The sequence below is a fragment of the Geotrypetes seraphini genome, chromosome 3, assembly GCF_902459505.1.
Source record: "Geotrypetes seraphini chromosome 3, aGeoSer1.1, whole genome shotgun sequence".
In the NCBI taxonomy this organism is placed as follows: Eukaryota; Metazoa; Chordata; class Amphibia; order Gymnophiona; family Dermophiidae; genus Geotrypetes; species Geotrypetes seraphini.
Window position 1 is genome coordinate 13440912 of NC_047086.1, and position 18187 is coordinate 13459098.

Consider the following 18187-nt stretch of genomic DNA (forward strand, 5'->3'; position numbering starts at 1 on the left):
TTTTTCTTCACCTCCCCTGTCCATCAGCATCTCTTTCCTTCTCCCCCTGTCCAACATTAGTCCTCCGTTCTTTTTTCTTCACCTCCCCTGTCCATCAGCATCTCTTTCCTTCTCCCCCTGTCCAGCAGTAGGCATCCCTTCCTTTTTTATCCTCCCTCCTCCTTCTTATCCCTATGATACTCTTACCTTGCTCTGCCCCTGATCAGAGGTTCTCGACAGCTGCCCAGTTGCACCCATTGGAAAAGTTCCCACTGCCGCATCCCGCACCCCTCCTGACGCGGCTCCCGCTGTCCTTTCTGTCTGTCTCTGTCCCTGGCCCCCTTTGCCTGTCTGTCTTTCTGTGTATCTCCCTGACCCTGTGTCTTTCTTCTTTCCTTTCTGTCTCCCTTCCTCCCTCTGTCTGTCTGTCCAAAGCAGCATTCCATCCCCCTCCCCCCACACCAGTTCCCTGTGCACCTGCCCCTGTGTCTTTCTTATTTTCTTTGTGTTTCCCTTCCTCTCTCTGTCTGTCCAAAGCAGCATTCCATCCCCCTCCATTTCCCTCCACCCACACCAGTTCCCTGAGCACCTGCCCCTGTGTATTTCTTATTTTCTTTGTGTTTCCCTTCCTCTCTCTGTCTGTCTGTCCGTCCAAAGCAGCATTCCCTTCCCCTCCATTTCCCTCCCCCCCCCACCAGTTCCCTGTGCAGCAGCATTAGCGTTTCCTCTACCTGCCCCTGTCCCTTCCCCTTCCCCTTCCCGCGGGCCGGACTACAAAGGTGGTGATTCCAGCAGCGCTTTTATCAGTCTCCACACGCTGCTTCGGGCCCTTCTGCCCTGATTTACTCTGGCACGTCCCTGATGACATCATCAGAGACGCGGCAGAGCAAATCAGGGCAGTAGAAGGGCCCGAAGCAGCGTGTGGAGACTGATGTACACGCTGCTTGAATCGCCATTCGGACCCGCGGGAAGAGAAGGGGGTGGGCGGCAAAGGAGAAACGGAGATCGGCGGCGGCGACAGGAGAAACAGAGAACGTCGTCTGGCTGCGGTCCGGCTTGTGGAGGCGATCGGGTGGTGACGTATTCGCGCGCATGCGCACTCCTTCGGCCACAGACCTACAGCGCACGGAACACGAAAATAGGACTGCGCATGCGCGAGTTAGCCTTTTATTATATAGGATATCCTATATATATATATTTATTCATTTTAAAACCAAAAATAAGTGCAACATATTACACAGACATTTTACACTTTAACAGCACTTAAATTTTATCAAATTATATTTATGACAAATACATATATCATCCCCCCCTTTCTACATATCCAACAAATGCACTCCAATTCAAAGTATCTCCCCACCCCCTCCCACCCAGGACGTGTATGATCAAAGGACAAAATCAACAATCGCTCCTTACAGAATTTTGTCAATGGCTCCCAAACATCCATAAATTTCCTATAATGTCCCTGTTGTATGGCCATCATACGTTCCATTTTAAAAGTATGACATAGAGATTTCCACCATAAAGTATAATTTAACCGATCGCAGTTTTTCAAATTCCTCAAAATAAGTTGTATGGCAACCCCTGTCATAATAAAGAGAAGTTTATTATTATGGGAAGATATGTGACTTTTAACCCTCATTAACGTACCAAAGAGCACAGTATCGTACGTCAATGCCACAGGATTTTCCAATACTTCATTCACTTGACCCCAAATGGATCTCCAAGAAGTAGTTACTTACAATAACAGTTGTTATACAGGGACAGCAGGCAGATATTCTCAACATGTGGGTGACGTCATCCATGGAGCACCGTAGCAGACAGCTTCGCAAGCAAACTTGCTTGTAGAACTTTCAAAGAGTTTGCGAGTGCCTTCCTGCCGAACGTAGGTCGCGCGTCTCCTGTGAGGTACCTCAGTTCAGATAGCTAGCTAAGAAGCCAACCAGGGGAAGTGGGTGGGTTGTGAGAATATCTTCCTGCTGTCCATGGATAACAACTGTTACAGTAAGTATTTGTGCTTTATCCCAGGACAAGCAGGCACCATATTCTCTACATGTGGGTGATCTCCAAGCTAATCAGATTGGGAAGGTCTTGTTTTAGGCATTTGGGACTTCGGCAATTTTTTTTTTTTTTTTTTCAGAATAGGGCTTAAAGGTAGATGTAGTGGCGGTCTGGGCGATTAAACTACTGAACATACAGGTAGGCCATTCTCGAAAAACCCCCCACATTTTGGACATTTTTTTTGAGAATGGACATTTCCCTGCTGCCTACTTTGTGTGCCTATGGCCTTAGGCCAAAAGGGGACTTAGACGTTGCTTTTTATTATGCCCCGCCATGTTTTCCTGCTAGACCGATTGATTTGAGAAATATGTTGCAAGGAATCACCCAGGTACAGATCTGTATTGCTTCTTGATAAAAGGAGTGCAGCACGACCCCTTGCCTCTTTGTTCACATAGTACATGGATAATTGGTTGTCAGTACAAATAAGTACTACTTGATTGAGACGATGATCCTGGAATGTACATAGAGCATTTTGGATTGCCCGAAGTTTGAGGAGACTGATATAAAGCAATTTCTCTTGAAAGAGTGCAGATGCCATGAGTATAGAGGCCGTTGAGATGGGCTCCTCATCTGAGCATTGCCAATACTGTTTGATGTGGTGGAACCAGGAAGAGAAGGCCTTTGGATTGATTGTTCAGTGTCATCCACCACTGAAGAGATGGACTTAGTACTGCATTTATCTGCAGTCACCGAGAAAGTGGATTGGCGGTTTGAGACCATGGGATGAGAGCATCCATTAAGGTTCTCTAAAATGTAGATGAGCAAATGGAGTTATATGCACAGTGGATGCCATGTGACCTAGGAGATGCATCATTCGAGGAGACGCTGAAGCTCACAAACCATCTTCAGCACCAAAGCCTATTGGCAGTCTGAATGAGGTTGCCTAGCTGCTGTTGGGGCACAAATGCTCAAGTTTGAGTTGTGTCCAGAAATGTCCTAATAACCTCCAGTGTTTGAGAGGGTTGGAGGTGCAATATCTGGTAACTGATTGCAAATCCTAGGAGTTCTAGAAGACGCACTGTTGAATTCATGGCTAAATGAACAGCCTGAAGTGATGGGGACTTGATCAACCAGTCAACTAGATAAGGGAGCACATGAAAGTCACAAGAGTGGAGTATTGCAACTACTACGACTAAACTCTGAGTGCCGATGGTAAGCAAAACAGAAGCATCCTGTACTGGAAATGGTATGTCCCCAGACGGAAGTACTGTAATGGTATTTTCTGTGGGCTGGTAGGATGGGGAAATTTGTGTAGGCTTCAAGATCTAGAGAACAGAAGTGTTACAGGGTTCCCAGAGACTCCATATGAAATGTCTCCTTCACTAAATATTTGAGAGTGTGGAGATCCAGAATTGGATGGAGTCAAAAGACTTGGGTTTATTGCTGAGACTGTGGCTGTGACTTGAGTCCTCTGCTGTCTGGGGCATCGTTGATGAGGAGCTGCCTGTTGAAATATTCATTATATTAGGCGAACAGTGTGGGCATCATATCTATATTATTTGATTGTTCTAATGTGTGTCTATTAAGATTTTCATTTATATTGTGTTGACATTCTATCATATCTATAGCAGTGTTTTTCAACCGCTGTTCCGCGGCACACTAGTGTGCCGCGAGATGTTGCCTGGTGTGCCGTACGGTCAGGGCCGCCATCAGGGCAGTACCACCAGTCTAGGGAGAGGGGCGGTCCGCCCCACGTGGACAGGAGAGAGCTGGACGGGGGACCCGCGGAGTTCAATACATCTCGAGCCGCGAGGCTCGTCTTCTGTTCCTGCCTGCCCTGCAGCTAACATATAGCCGATCGCAAGCTTTCCCCGATGTCAGCGCTGACGTCGGAGGGAGGGCTTAAGCAAAGCCTGCCCTCCGACGTCAGCGCTGACGTCGGAGAATACTTCCGTTCGGCTATTTGTGCGCGGCAGGGCAGGCAGGAAGCAGAAGACAAGCCTCGCGGCTTGAGCTTCGTTTTGCTGAGAAAGTTGCAAAGATGGGCTGGGAGGCAAACACGGAACACAAAAGGGGGGAGGGAGTGCGTTTTGGACACAAGGCATGAACTTGGGAGAGAAAAAGGGAGGGAAAGAGATGCTGAGGTGGGGGAGGGAATGGGTTTTTGGACACAGAAGGCATGGGCTTGGGAGAGAGGAAGGGAGGGAAAGAGATGCTGAGGTGGGGGAGGGAATGCGTTTTTGGACACAGAAGAAATGGACTTGGGAGAGAGGAAGGGAGGGAAGGAGATGCTGAGGTGGGGGAGGGAATGAGTATTTGGACACAGAAGGCATGGACTTTGGAAAGAGGAAGGGAGGGAAAGAGATGGTTGTGTACACGGGGAATAGAAGAAAGGAGAATTTTTGGTCATAGGGAGGGAGTGAGGTACAGATAGTGGCATACCAGGGTGGGGGGGGGGGGCGGTCTGCCCCACCCCGGGTTTACGTCCCAAGGGGGTGCACAGCTGGCCACCCTCCAGTGTTGTCCCTAGGCTGGCAAACTGCGTCTCTTTAGCCACTTGAGTGCCACCGCCGCCAACGGTGTTGTTGGTGGTGGCAGCATTATAAAATACTTTCTTTGTGTTTATTTGATTCCTATTCAAGAGAATTACTTTATATATAGTCAATATAGGCACAGAGTTAAATTTTTTAACATTTTCTAATGGTGGTGTGCCTCGTGATTTTTTTCATGAAACAAGTGTGCCTTTGCCCAAAAAAGGTTGAAAAACACTGATCTATAGTATTTGAATGTTCTTTCATGCTATTATAGCATCATTTCTGTTGTACTGAATTTGATCATATTTGTGTTATATGATTGTTCTACAATTCTGTTAAACATATATATTTCTGAACAAAAGAATATAAGCATTACCAGGCTAGTTCAGAATGAAGGCCCATCAAGCCCAGTGTCCTGTTTTCATGGGCCAATCCAGCTCACACGTACCTGGCAAGATCCCAAGAGGAAAAACTCATTTTATGCTGCTTATAAACTCTGGATTTCCTCAAGTCCACTTTAATATCGTCTTATGGTCTTTTCTTGTAGGAAAATAACCAAACTTTTTTTTAAACCCCTGCTAAGCTAACTGCTCTTTCCATATTCTCTAGCAATGAATTCCAAAATTTAATTACACATTTAGTGAAGAAATATTTTCTCTGATTTTTATTAAATGTACTAAATTGCTTCATTGTGTGCTCCCTAGCCCTAGTATTTTTGGAAAGAGTAAACAAGTGATTTACATCTACCTATTTCACTCCACTCAGTATTTTATAGACCTCCATCATATCTCCCCTCAGTCATCTCTTCAGTCAGCCTTTTCACATAGGGACGTCGTCCCATTCCCTTTATCATTTTGTTGCCCTTCTCTAATTCCAATGTATCTTTTTTTTTGAGGTGGTGACAATTGCATACAATATTTGAGGTGTGGTTGCAGCATGGAGCAACAAAGTTTTGCTCTCCATCTCTTTCTTAATAATTCCTAACATTCTATTTGCTGTCTTAGCTGCCGCTGCACACTGAATAACGATACCTACATCCTTTTCCTGGGCAGTGACACCTAACATGGACCATGCATCCAATACTGTGTCATGTAGTCTGATGGCCTGCTTGGTGGAACATGGTAAGCCAGATAAGCATGGCAGGAGAGTGTCAACATTTTGGGAGTGCCTGCCCTCCAGCGCTGCATGCTCCACTCCTTCTGACAGGAAGTCATCAAAGGACTCAGGATGCAGCAGCACTGAAGTGCAGGACTACAGCGAAAGGCCTCATACAACACTGAGGTTATAGTGGTGGCAGATCCAGGAGAGGATGGTTCGGACACTCTGAGCCAGGCCAGTCGTCGCATAGCCACTGACATAGCCGTGGCTCTAGAGGTCAGCTCAAAAGTGTCATAGATTGATCTGACCATGAACTTGCGCAGTTGCAAGAGCGATGAAGAAGTTTGGCGAAAGGCTGATTTCTTACGGTCAGGGAGATATTTCTCAAAAGATGACAAACTTTGAATAAGATGTTTAAGATAAAAGGAAAAATGGAAAGCATAGTTTCCTGACCTGTTCGCTAGCATTGCATTTTGATACAGCCTTTTGCCAAACTTATCCATGGCCTTACCTTCCCTGCCAGGAGGGACAGAAGCATATACACTAGCCCCCGTGGATTTCTTTAAAGTAGACTCTACTAATAAAGACTCATGGGGGAGTTGAGGCTTTTCAAAGCCTGGAATTGGTATAACCTTATATAAGGAGTCCAGTTTACGGGGAGCTCCTGGAATGGTCAAGGGTGTCTCTAGATTTTTGTAAAATGTCTCTCTTAAAATGTCATGGAGAGGCAGCTTGAGAAATTCCCTTGGAGGCTGGTCAAAGTCAAGAGCAACTAAAAATGCTTTGGATTTTTTGGATTCAGCCTCCAAGGGAATAGATAAAGAGTCACACATCTCTTTAAGAAAAGAGGTGAAAGAAGTTGCATCAGGTTTGGAAGATGGATCAAAACCAGAAGGATCCTCGTCCCCTGATGAACACTCTCCCTCAGAGAGGAAAGGCTCTTCTGAATCACCCCACAGATCAGGGTCCCTCACCTGAAAACTGCGGTCTCGTGACTCCGGTGTGGAGGGTTCTAAGTGTCGAGTTTTATGAGTCGACTTACCAGACCTCTGTGAACCGGTACCGGGAGATGTTAAGGGTTGTGCCGGTGCCGATGTTTGAACAGCCTGGTGTCTCGGTTCCGGTGCCAAGACTGGCATTGATACCGAAGAAGTGATGTGCCCCGGTACCGACAAAGTGGATGCCGATAAAGGGGGCTGCTGCACCGTCGGTACCAGCGGCTCAGACCGGACCGGGACTGGAAGGCCCGGAGTCAAAAGAGCAGGGAGTAGCTGTTGGAGTTGTTCCTTTAGCTGGACCTGCAGGACTGCGGCAATGCGCTCGTCCAATGAAGGCACCGGTACCGCTTTTTTCTTCTGCGGTACCTTGGGTGCCGCTCTACACTCCGAAGAGGAACCCGATGTCGAGGGGCTCACCTCAATCGGAGCAGAGCGCTTCCGTGGGCGCCTCGTGGTCGGCAGGATTGGACTCGCTGCTACTGAGACCGGAGGACGCTCCAACGGGGAAGGCTTCTTAGCCGGCTTACCTGCGGGGTGCGACGCCGGTGCGGTATTGCGCGGTGTCGACGAAGTAGGTACCGACTGAGATGGAGCCGACGTCGGTGCCGGTGGTGCGGAATCAGACATCTCGGCGCCGAACAATAACTGCTGCTGTATCTGGCGGTTTTTAAGTGTTCTCTTCTTTAAAGTCGCACAGCGGGAGCAGGTAGACGCTCGATGGTCAGGACCAAGACACTGCAGACACCAGTTGTGTGGGTCTGTCAGTGAAATTGGTCGAGCGCACCGCTGGCACTTTTTAAACCCGGGTTGAGGGGGCATGAAAGTGAATACGGCTTCTGCCAAATCGAAGGCCGAGGCCTTGAGGATGGCAATAGGCCCCGCCGGGGCTAACCGAAAACTGAAGAAAAAAATTAAGTTTTTTTTTTTTTTTTTAAGAAAAGAAAAGAAACAACGGAAATAAAATTTCCAAAAGGGTTTACGCGAGCGGGAAGGCTATATTAAGTAGAAAAAAGAACTTTCAACAGCCGTTGAAAGAAACGCGTCTTCTTAGCTCCACGGAAACTAAGAAACTGGGGACCGCGCGCCTCGAGGAGGCAGAGGGCACTGACAGCCCTACCTCCATTCTTGATGATCTGAGCTAACATTTCTAGTGCTCAAAAGAGGTGAAGGCTTGCAATAGAGTGAATGGGCAAAGGAGAGTTTTAATTCCTATCAACTATTTGCATGAACGATAGTTTCTCAGATGCAAATTTTATTGCACAAATCCATGGCCTACCAAAAAGTATTGAACTTTCAATTTCTCTGTATCTTAGCTCAATAATGTAACTACTTCAAAAATATTGAACGATAAAGAACTTTTTATTTTTGCTTCTGCTTTAGTATTGTTTACCTTTTTTAAAACAAATTCTCATTACAGAAACTTAGGGAGTAACAATATTTACATGAAATCATATCATTAAAAAAAAAAGAAACAGTTGTTACCCTTCCTTAGACCACAAAACTGTGTGGGTGTAGACAAAGGGAAATAAGGAGTTTAATTACATTCATAACTTAAGGAAAAGGCGTGAGAGTGTTTTCCCCCTTTGCATTTTTTTCAATCCTAGAATTTATTCTCTTATGATTTTCTTATCATCAAGGAAGTCCTTCAATTGTTCTGGGGCATAAAAAACATATTTAGCTCCCACATTACGGACCAGACACGAACGGATAAGCTAACAAAAAAGTCGCTCTCATTTTAGTAGTTTCTTGATGCGAAGCTAAAAACATTTTCCTTCATTCCTGCGTAATCTTTGTCACCTCTTAGTAAATCCAGATTTTCTGTCCTCCAAAAGGAAGATGAGAATTTTTGAAATAAAAACAAATGATACAAGTAAAGTCGACCTTTCAGAAACATCATCAATCTATTGACTTGGTAAATATATTGGAGATTCTGGAACAATCTGCTTTGCTTCTCCATTTTCTTTTTCCCCATAACTTCTAGGGCTTCTTTTTTACTGGTAAATAATATATCTTATTTATCGGTGGAATACCGTCCAAAGAAATTTTTAAATTTTACATTAGAAACCATTTAAATATACCAATAGGCATTGCCCCAGGAGTTGTAGGGAAATTTATGAAATGGAGATTCTACAGTCTGATTAAATTTCCATTTGTTCAAATTTCCTGTGAAAAACCTGATTACCTTTGACCACTGAGAGCTTAAACTGTTGTAAATGTTGTATATCATCTGGCATTTGTCTGACCCGACCAGAGAGATCTTTAACAGATCTACATTCTTAGTAAGATTTCCTACCTTAGTTGCCATTAATGCTACCTCCTCATTCGATTTAATGACTGCAGTTTCCAAACGTTGAAGGACCAACCATATGTTAGTCAACTTCCATGGGAACAATAGATTCCTCTACTGCCTTGCGCGGGTTCCTCAGCATAACTGTTGGCGACACCGTGCCCACACTAGAAAATTCTCCCGCTCCGCTTCTGGGTGCGGGTGTCTCCTCAACCGGTGCCCCAAGAGTCGCCGGACACAGAGGGTCATTAGGATCCCGAGGCGACAAAGATCTCAAGCTCTTGGAAGAGGGGCGCTCCTTCGCTCATTTTCTCTGCAGGATCCGCTTCTCGGGCTACAAGCAAAGGGTCCACCACTACAAAGTGATCGATCATCTGCTGCACAGGGGAGGACACGAGGACCAGTGTTGGAACAGTCCTCACCATCCCCTTCCTTTTGGTATGTGGCATTGCTTAAAAAAAAGTTCAGAAAGGTTTTTGTTGGAGGAAAAAGTAGCAGCAAACTTTCCGCCGTACTTCACAGCAGGTTCATGCTGCCGCCATCTTGCCCCAGGTTCATGCCCCCCCCCCCCAGAAAACGTGTTTACCATTTTAAATATCACAAAGTTCTCTGTACCAAAAGTAACAATTAAGTGCTGTTTGATTAATGTGTCGAGTATGGGGTTCTTAAGTATATCAAATACAAAATAATGTGATTTAATACATATAAGAGAAATACTACTAAATGTGATGCTACATGCATCAGAGAACTTGGATAAAATTTGCAAGAAATACAAGTGGGAGTACATTGTACAGGAACTGAACCTTGGTTAAGATCCCTGGCAGACAGTACATTTTTTTCCTCCCAAGGAGTTGTGATGCTCACAACTTCTTCAGGATCCTTTACTTCAAAAAACAAACAGAGAGGTCTCTTAATAAAAGGTTTGCCAGTGACATGAGAAGGAGCCTTTCATCATATGCATGGTATCATCAGGAAGCTATTTATAAATACACCTACTTCTGATGAGCAAAACACAGCTGGAATGCATCTGTGTACAATGACGCGCCAGTGCAGGTGGCATTAAGCTATGTCTGTAACTTTAAGAAGCAGAAATAAATTGGATGGCTTTTCTGGGATTAGAAAGCATGGTGTTATACAGAAAACTGTGCCCAGTAGTTTCAAGAACACAGTTTGCAGATGACAAAATATCCACTATATTGGCTAAAAAGCTTACTGGTAAATTTTCAGTTCTGTAATCCATTAAGCAATCCCATGAGCAATTCCTGTTACTGCCCTCTACCCACCAACACCCTGGGAAAAACTTTACTTTGCAATATGGGATGTCATGAATACCGTGGGCCAATGAATTCTAGTGGGTGTGAGGTAATGTGTACCTCTCTTGTTAACATGGAAGCAGCAGGATATGCAGTAGAACTGAAATGTCAGAAATAAGGATTAAAGCAAGACAATATTAAACCAATGCAAGAATTATTGTAGGTTATATAATCTTAAATAAACAGCAAAAAAGAAGGATTCGATTTCTACCTCAATAATCCTCTTTCCTGTAGAACAGCATATGATTCATTACGGATGGGTTAAGCACCCCAACTCACAAGTTGCTTGCAAAAGACATCAATCATTTTCTTCCCTCCACCACCTTGTTTCTCCAGGGAAACACCCCTTCTCCTCAGTCTGTACCAAAGCAAGTGATAACTCCTAGGAAAGGAATTAAAACTGGGGAGGGGGAGGAGACTAATCCAAATACTACCGTATATACTTGAATATAAACTGGGATTTGGGGGCCAAAAAATTGGCCCATAAATGGAGGTCCCAGTTTAAATTTGGGCCAGCATTCAGTGCACACCTACCCCACTTCCATATCTATTGCAGGCCTCCGCCTGGCCACCAGGCTCTCCACTCTGTCCCCCCCTCCCTGCCCTATTCATCTTACCTCCTCTGCCGCTGTAATCCCCAGTGATCCAGAGGTGTAGCAGGCAGGAGCGAGCTTCCCGCACTCCTGCCCCACTGCTAACCCAGTTGGTCACTGCTGCGAGTTCTGGCTTCAGCCGCTGAGCGGGAGCGCACTTTGGCACTGCTGCTCGGTGCTGAGCAGTTTCCTGAATGACTCCCGCACATGCATTTTATATCATCACATCACACCTGCGCAGATGCCCTCCCGATGCAGCTCCGAGCATGAGGACAAGGCAGTGCTGGGTGAACGGGGCAGGACTGGAGGCAGGGCCATGGGTCCGGATTTTACAATTGTAAAATCTGTTAACCCTACTTTTTCTGTTATCAGTTGCTATGTAATTTGTCTCTGATTGCAGAATCCCAGCACCATTCCCGTTCTCCCCCACTGCTACTGCTCAGGTCATCCCAGCATGGGGTACTCTCTCCCTTGCTCTTTCCATGCAGATTAATCCAGCAGAGACTTTCTCTGTCTTCACCACTGCTGCTTGATCCTTCTTGGTAGAAACCTTTATTTATTTTCATCATCATTGGTGCTCAAGTCAGGCTCATGAGGGTCTCTCTCTCTCTCCTTTGGGCTGGCTAGGTCCAAGCCTGAGAGAAGCAGTCACTATTGAGGCTAGAGGCCCAAGCCTATGCCTAGGAAGAACTGCAGCAGTCCAGACTTATTTCATGCCTCTGTACAACACAGAAGAAGGAAGGGTGGGGAACAAGGTGGCAAATTAAGGAAATAAGGAATGAAGAATAAAAAGTTGGAGGGAAGATGAAGAAAAGGCAGTAATAACAAAATATGTCAATAATAACCCAAGAAGACAAAATAGGAAAAATGCAACCTCCCTTTGAAGAAAAACTCATAGCAAATGAAAACTATTTTTAAAAGATTAAGGAAAAACAAGGTTATTTTTGGTTCCCGAATAAATCTATGTATGTGATAGCTGGAAGACATCTTGAACATTTACAGATTATACTGCAAATGTGCTTAAGTCCATAAATAGATCTAAAGTGACAAATATTTTGGGGTCCTAACATATTCTTTGCTTTTTCTATTATATTTATCTTCCAGTGTGCTTTTATGGCAGCCACCCCCCCCCCCCTCCTTCTACCCTCTACAGACCCAAAAGATTTTGAGTGAATCATCTACTAAAAAAACCCAAAACCCAGCCGCCATACCTTTTCTGGTTCTTTTGCTTTTCACCATTATGGAGTTATTTCTGAAAATATTTATCCTCAAAAAGAGGTTCTTGCCACTGTTCACATACCATGAAAGACAGAGCAGTCAGGGGCACCTACCAAGACATATTCCTCCAGCTTGTGCACATTAACAAGGACAAAAAGAAAGTAAAAACCCAACATGAAGCCTTCAGCTGGCTGAGTGAGGCGATGTGCCAAGTCTGGGATAGTTGCCAGCACAGGCAGGACAGGAAAGCAGGGCACCCTATGAGAAGTATCAATATTTAAACAAACCATTTATTTTTGCAGCTCAGAGGCTACAATAGCATTATCCCAATTAAAAGGCAGAAAAGCCTTCTCAGTGCCATGCAAAGGCAGCTACAGCGGTGATCAGGTATCCACCGTATCTCGCTACCTGCTTCAGCTGTTAAAACCCTGGGCTTGCCAGAGATCAGATGAATCATTTGCCACTCAGACCTGAGCTCTGTTATTAAGGAGAAAAATAGCGCCTAGTTACTCTCAGTTCAACCCAAGTACAGTAAAAAAAACAAAAACACTACATTTTTTCTGCATCTAAGATCAGCTAGTAAATAAGAGAGAGAGAGAAAAAAAAAGGATCGTTGTGTACGGAAAACATGGCAGTGCCAGACTAGTCATTTAAACAAATAGAAGATATCAGCGAAAGAGTTCATAGTGTACTTAAAGAGCAATGAATTGACATAGCTTCACACAGCTCTGTGACCTACAGGAAAATCTCCAGAAAAGGCAGGCGGGCAGTATGTTCCTTTATATCTGTGATAAAGCAAAGATGCTTATCTGTAGCAGGTATTCTCTGAGGAGAGCATGCATGTGGGTGACATCATCCACAGAACCTGCCAAGTGCACTGTCACTTTAAATCCTTAGGCGTTGCCCACACTGCACGTGTGCCGGAGCCTTCCCACCCGACATCGGCTCCTGGGACCATCAGTTCTAGTCTGTTCTATTCATGCACATTATATACCGCCCTGGACATGTAGTCAGAGCGGTTTACAAAGCTAAAAAGCCAATTTAGGGGAGGTGGGTGGGTTGTGAGAATATATGCCTGCTGTCCTCAGAGAACACCTGATACAGGTAAGTATTTTTGCTTTTGCAGACACTTGTAAGATAGCGCTGCAAAATGTGATAGGCACCAGCCTTGATAAAGCCTTTTGGCAAAACGGTACCCGTCGGTCTTGGTTTTTGGGACATTGGTCTTGGTTTTTTGGGGTGGTTTTTTTAGACATTCACTGCTACTATTGATGTCACAGCCAGCGGAGATTGTGCACCTGTGACTTGATACATGAGAAGTGATTTCATCATTTAAGAGTGGGGGGAGGGTTGTGTGTGTGAGCTGTGATATATTTATTCAGTACTTTCCATATAAAGCAGCTGGTGAATCTTTAACCCATTCACTATTAATAACTTAAATCTGAAATTTTTGTTAAGCCTTCGGAATGTGCCACCAGCAGCCAATTGATTCTTCGGCTGAGCTGTTTCACGGCGTGTTCATCCTCATACGTGTCGAAAGTTCAGCTTTTTCCAGTAGTAACGCTACCATTTCACTGTCATGAAGTGTTCAGTGTGCTGCGTCAATTTGGATTTAACATTGCATAGTGCTAGACTTTTAAGTCAAAAAGGTCATTTCATACGACACGGTATTATTTGGCATGGAAATGAGGGCAAAGAAACAAATTTCCTCTCGTAATAATAAATTCTTGCTCATTTTAATAGGGGTTGCCATTCAACAGATCACGTACAACTGGAAAAACTGGAATAGTCTCAATTACTGTTTCTGGTGCCACATATATAAAATGGAAACATAGAAAAGTGACGGCAGAAAAGGGCCAAGGCCCATCAAGTCTGCCCATCCTACCTACCCTTTGAGATATCGTGCTCTGATGACCCATCCCCCTAACTCTACCCTCCTAGAAATCCGACCAGGGCATCCCATCTGTTTTTAAAATCTGCCACGCTGCTGGCCTCGATCACCTGCACTGGAAGCTCCTTCCAATTGTCAACCACTCTTTCGGTGAAGAAATACTTCCTTGTGTTCCCATGAAACTTCCTGCCCCTGATTTTTAGCGGATGCCCTCTTGTGGTCGAGGGTCCCCAAAGAGAGAACATATCATCTTCCACCTCGATACGACCAGTGATATACTTAAATGTCGCAATCATGTCTCCCCTCTCCCTACGTTCTTCGAGAGTATAGTCACAATTTGTTCAGCCTTTCTCCGTACGGTCCAAAAAGGAACATAAGAACGTAAGAATTGCCTCTGTCGGGTCAGATCGGAGGTCCATCGTGCCCGGCAGTCCGCTCACGCGGCGGCCCCTCAGGTCCAGGACCTGATAGTGCTCCTACCCTAAAACTCTCATACGCTTTTTGCTTATGTCCTGTAGAGTAACCTTCTATCGGAACAAATGACACTGCCAGGAACGTGCCGGAGGACATAGCTAGAGACTTCGGAGCTCTAGGAGAAAAGCTGAAACAGACAGGAGCACAGGTAGTATTCTCTTCTATTCTTCCTGTTAGGGGCAAGGGAAGGGATAGAGATGAACGCATCCTGAAGACAAACGAATGGCTACAACGATGGTGCCGAGAATTGAACTTCGGATTCCTAAATCATGGAGAGGCACTACAGGGACTCCAGGGACCAGACGGACTTCACCTGACCAGCAGAGGTAAGAACGTCTTCGGACACCGTTTAGCCCGCCTACTTCGGAGGGCTTTAAACTAGGTAAGTCGGGGGAGGGTACCCACTTATATACCAGTGCAGTAAGAAACAATCCTGATGTGGTGATCCAAAACTGCGCTTCTAAGTCCGAGGTAAGTACCCTCACTGCTAAAGGTTCACTAGGAGACACTTTGAGTCAGACAAGAATCTCTCTACAGGGATTTAACAAATGCACAGAGTGGAGAGCTATGTATGTTAACGCACATAGTTTAGGGAATAAAATTTTAGAACTGGAAACAGAAATTGTGAATGCTGATTTAGACGTGGTGGCTATATCAGAAACATGGTTCACGGACTCCCATGGGTGGGATACAACTATACCAGGATACAACCTGATTCGACAAGACAGGGAGGGTAAGCTAGGAGGAGGGGTAGCACTTTACATCAAAGAGAACATCAAGACAACCAGGATCACAGATGTTAAGTACACCGGGGAATCCATCTGGGTTAACTTGGCCAGAGGTGGAGAAAAGTGCCTGTACCTTGGTGTGGTATACAGACCTCCAAGACAAACAGAAGACAAGGATAACGAATTGATTGAAGACATTGAAAATATTACTCTACGGGGGGACACTGTTCTGCTAGGGGACTTCAACATGCCCGATGTAGACTGGAACACACTCTCAGCAACAACTTGTGGTAGCAGGAGGATTTTGACGTCCATGATGGGAGTACAGCTCAAACAAATGGTACTAGAGCCCACTAGGGCCGAGGCCATCCTAGACCTTGTACTTACAAACGGCGAGAGTGTCTCGGAGGTCTCAGTGGGAGAAAAGCTAGCTACCAGTGACCATAACATGGTATGGTTCAACCTCAGGAAAGGTTTCCCTAAATCACAAACTAAAACGAGGGTACTCAATTTCCGGGGCGCTGATTTCGCACGTATGGGAAATTTCGTCCAGCAGACGCTGCAGGATCAAGAAGCAACTGATAATGTGGAATCCATGTGGTCAAACCTGAAATCGACCCTACACGAGGCAACTATCCGCTACATAAAATTGGTACATAAACAACAAAGACACAAAAAACCCCAATGGTTCACTGAAGAGGTCTCGTACCTCATCAGGGAGAAAAAAAGAGCATTTCTTTCATACAAACGCACGGGAACAGATGAAGCTAACATTGAATATAGGGCCAGGTCTGCAGCAGTCAAAACAGCAGTCAGGGAGGCCAAGCTCGCAGTGGAAGAAACTCTAGCAAAGAACATTAAGAAAGGGGACAAATCCTTCTTCAGGTACATTAGTGACAGGAAAAAAAACACAAACGGGATAGTACGCCTCAAAACTCTGGATGGGAATTACGCGGAAACAGATCCTGATAAAGCCAAACTACTGAATGAATACTTCTGTTCGGTTTTTACCTGCGAGGCTCCAGGGAATGGGCCACATCTGGAAGCAACGCCAAGCGTGGAAGACCCATTTCAGAATTTTGAGTTCACACCAGCTGATGTCTACAGCGAATTGTCAAGACTCCAGGTGAGCAAAGCCATGGGTCCAGACGAATTGCACCCAAGAGTGCTCAGAGAGCTGTGCGAGGTCCTGGCGGAACCATTAGCCATGCTCTTCAATCTCTCCCTAGAGAAGGGGAGAGTCCCCCTGGATTGGAAAACAGCGAACGTTGTTCCTCTGCATAAAAAGGGATGTAGGGCAGAGGCAGCAAATTACCGACCAGTGAGTCTCACATCGATCGTATGTAAACTCATGGAAACACTGATTAAACGTAAGTTGGACACTATCTTGGATGAGGGGAATCTTAGGGATCCTAGTCAACATGGATTCACTAAGGGTAGGTCGTGTCAATCCAACCTCATCAGCTTCTTTGATTGGGTAACAGGAAAGTTGGACTTAGGAGAGTCTCTGGACATAGTATATTTGGATTTCAGCAAAGCTTTTGACAGCGTCCCACACCGCAGGTTACTAAACAAGATGAAATCAATGGGGTTGGGTGAGATGATAACTGCATGGGTCAATGATTGGCTAAGTGGTAGACTTCAGAGGGTGATGGTCAACGGTACCCTCTCTGAAACATCAGAGGTGACCAGCGGAGTGCCACAGGGCTCGGTCCTGGGTCCTCTCCTTTTTAATATATTCATAAGGGACTTGACACGAGGGCTACAGGGTAAAGTGACATTATTCGCCGACGACGCAAAACTGTGCAACATAGTAAGTGATAGCGTTTTACATGATAGTATGACACAGGACCTTCGTACGTTGGAAAACTGGTCCTCGACATGGCAGCTAGGCTTCAATGCTACGAAGTGTAAGGTCATGCACCTCGGTAGCAAAAATCCGTGCAGAACTTACACCTTAAATGGAGTAACATTAGCTAGAACCTCAGTAGAAAGAGATTTGGGAGTAGTCATCAGTGCAGACATGAAGGCTGCCAAGCAGGTAGAGAAGGCCACATCCAAGGCAAGGCAAATGATGGGATGTATCAATAGAAGTTTCGTCAGTCAGAAACCAGGAGTCATAATGCCGCTGTACAAGACCATGGTGAGACCTCATCTGGAATACTGTGTGCAATTCTGGAGGCCACATTACCGTAAGGACGTGCTTAGAGTCGAGTCGGTTCAGCGGATGGCCACTAGGACGATCTTGGGATTCAAGGGTCTCTCTTACGAAGAGAGACTGAGCAGACTGCGGCTCTACACTCTTGAGGAGCGCAGGGAGAGGGGGGACATGATTGAGACATTTAAATACATCACAGGACGTGTCGAGGTGGAAGATGACATCCTCTTCCCCAGGGGACCCTCGACCACAAGAGGGCATCCGCTTAAACTCAAAGGGGGGAAATTTAGGAGTGACACCAGGAAGTATTTTTTCACGGAAAGGGTGGTAGATCACTGGAATAAGCTTCCGGTGCAGGTAGTCAAGGCCACAGGCGTGCTTGACTTTAAGAGCAAATGGGACATGTACGTGGGATCCCTACGTAAGACGATTCACTAGCATCTAGACTTGGGGTGGGTCAGTAGTGTGGGCAGACTTGATGGGCTATGGCCCTTTTCTGCCGTCATCTTTCTATGTTTCTATGTTTCTATGTTTCTATCTATACCCTGCAATCCCCTTCGCTTCCAGGAAGTCATCCAGTCCCTTTTTGAAACCCAGTATTGTACTCTGTCCTATTACCTCATTTGGAAGCGTGTTCCAGGTGACCACCACCCTCTGAGTGAAGAAAAATTTCCTTGCATTCGTTTTGAATCTGTCCCCTCTCAGTTTTTCTGAATGACCTCTTGTTTTTGTTGTCCCCGCTAGTCTGAAGAATCTGTCCCTCAGGATATGTGGAGGCCATTGATAGATTATTGCAAAGATTAAAAATATTCTTTCCTGATTATAATATATGACATATGAGGGAGGGTGGGGGTACAATATTTTAGGATGATACGATCAAATGTAAGAATTCAAGTGTTTTTAAATGTTCAATTG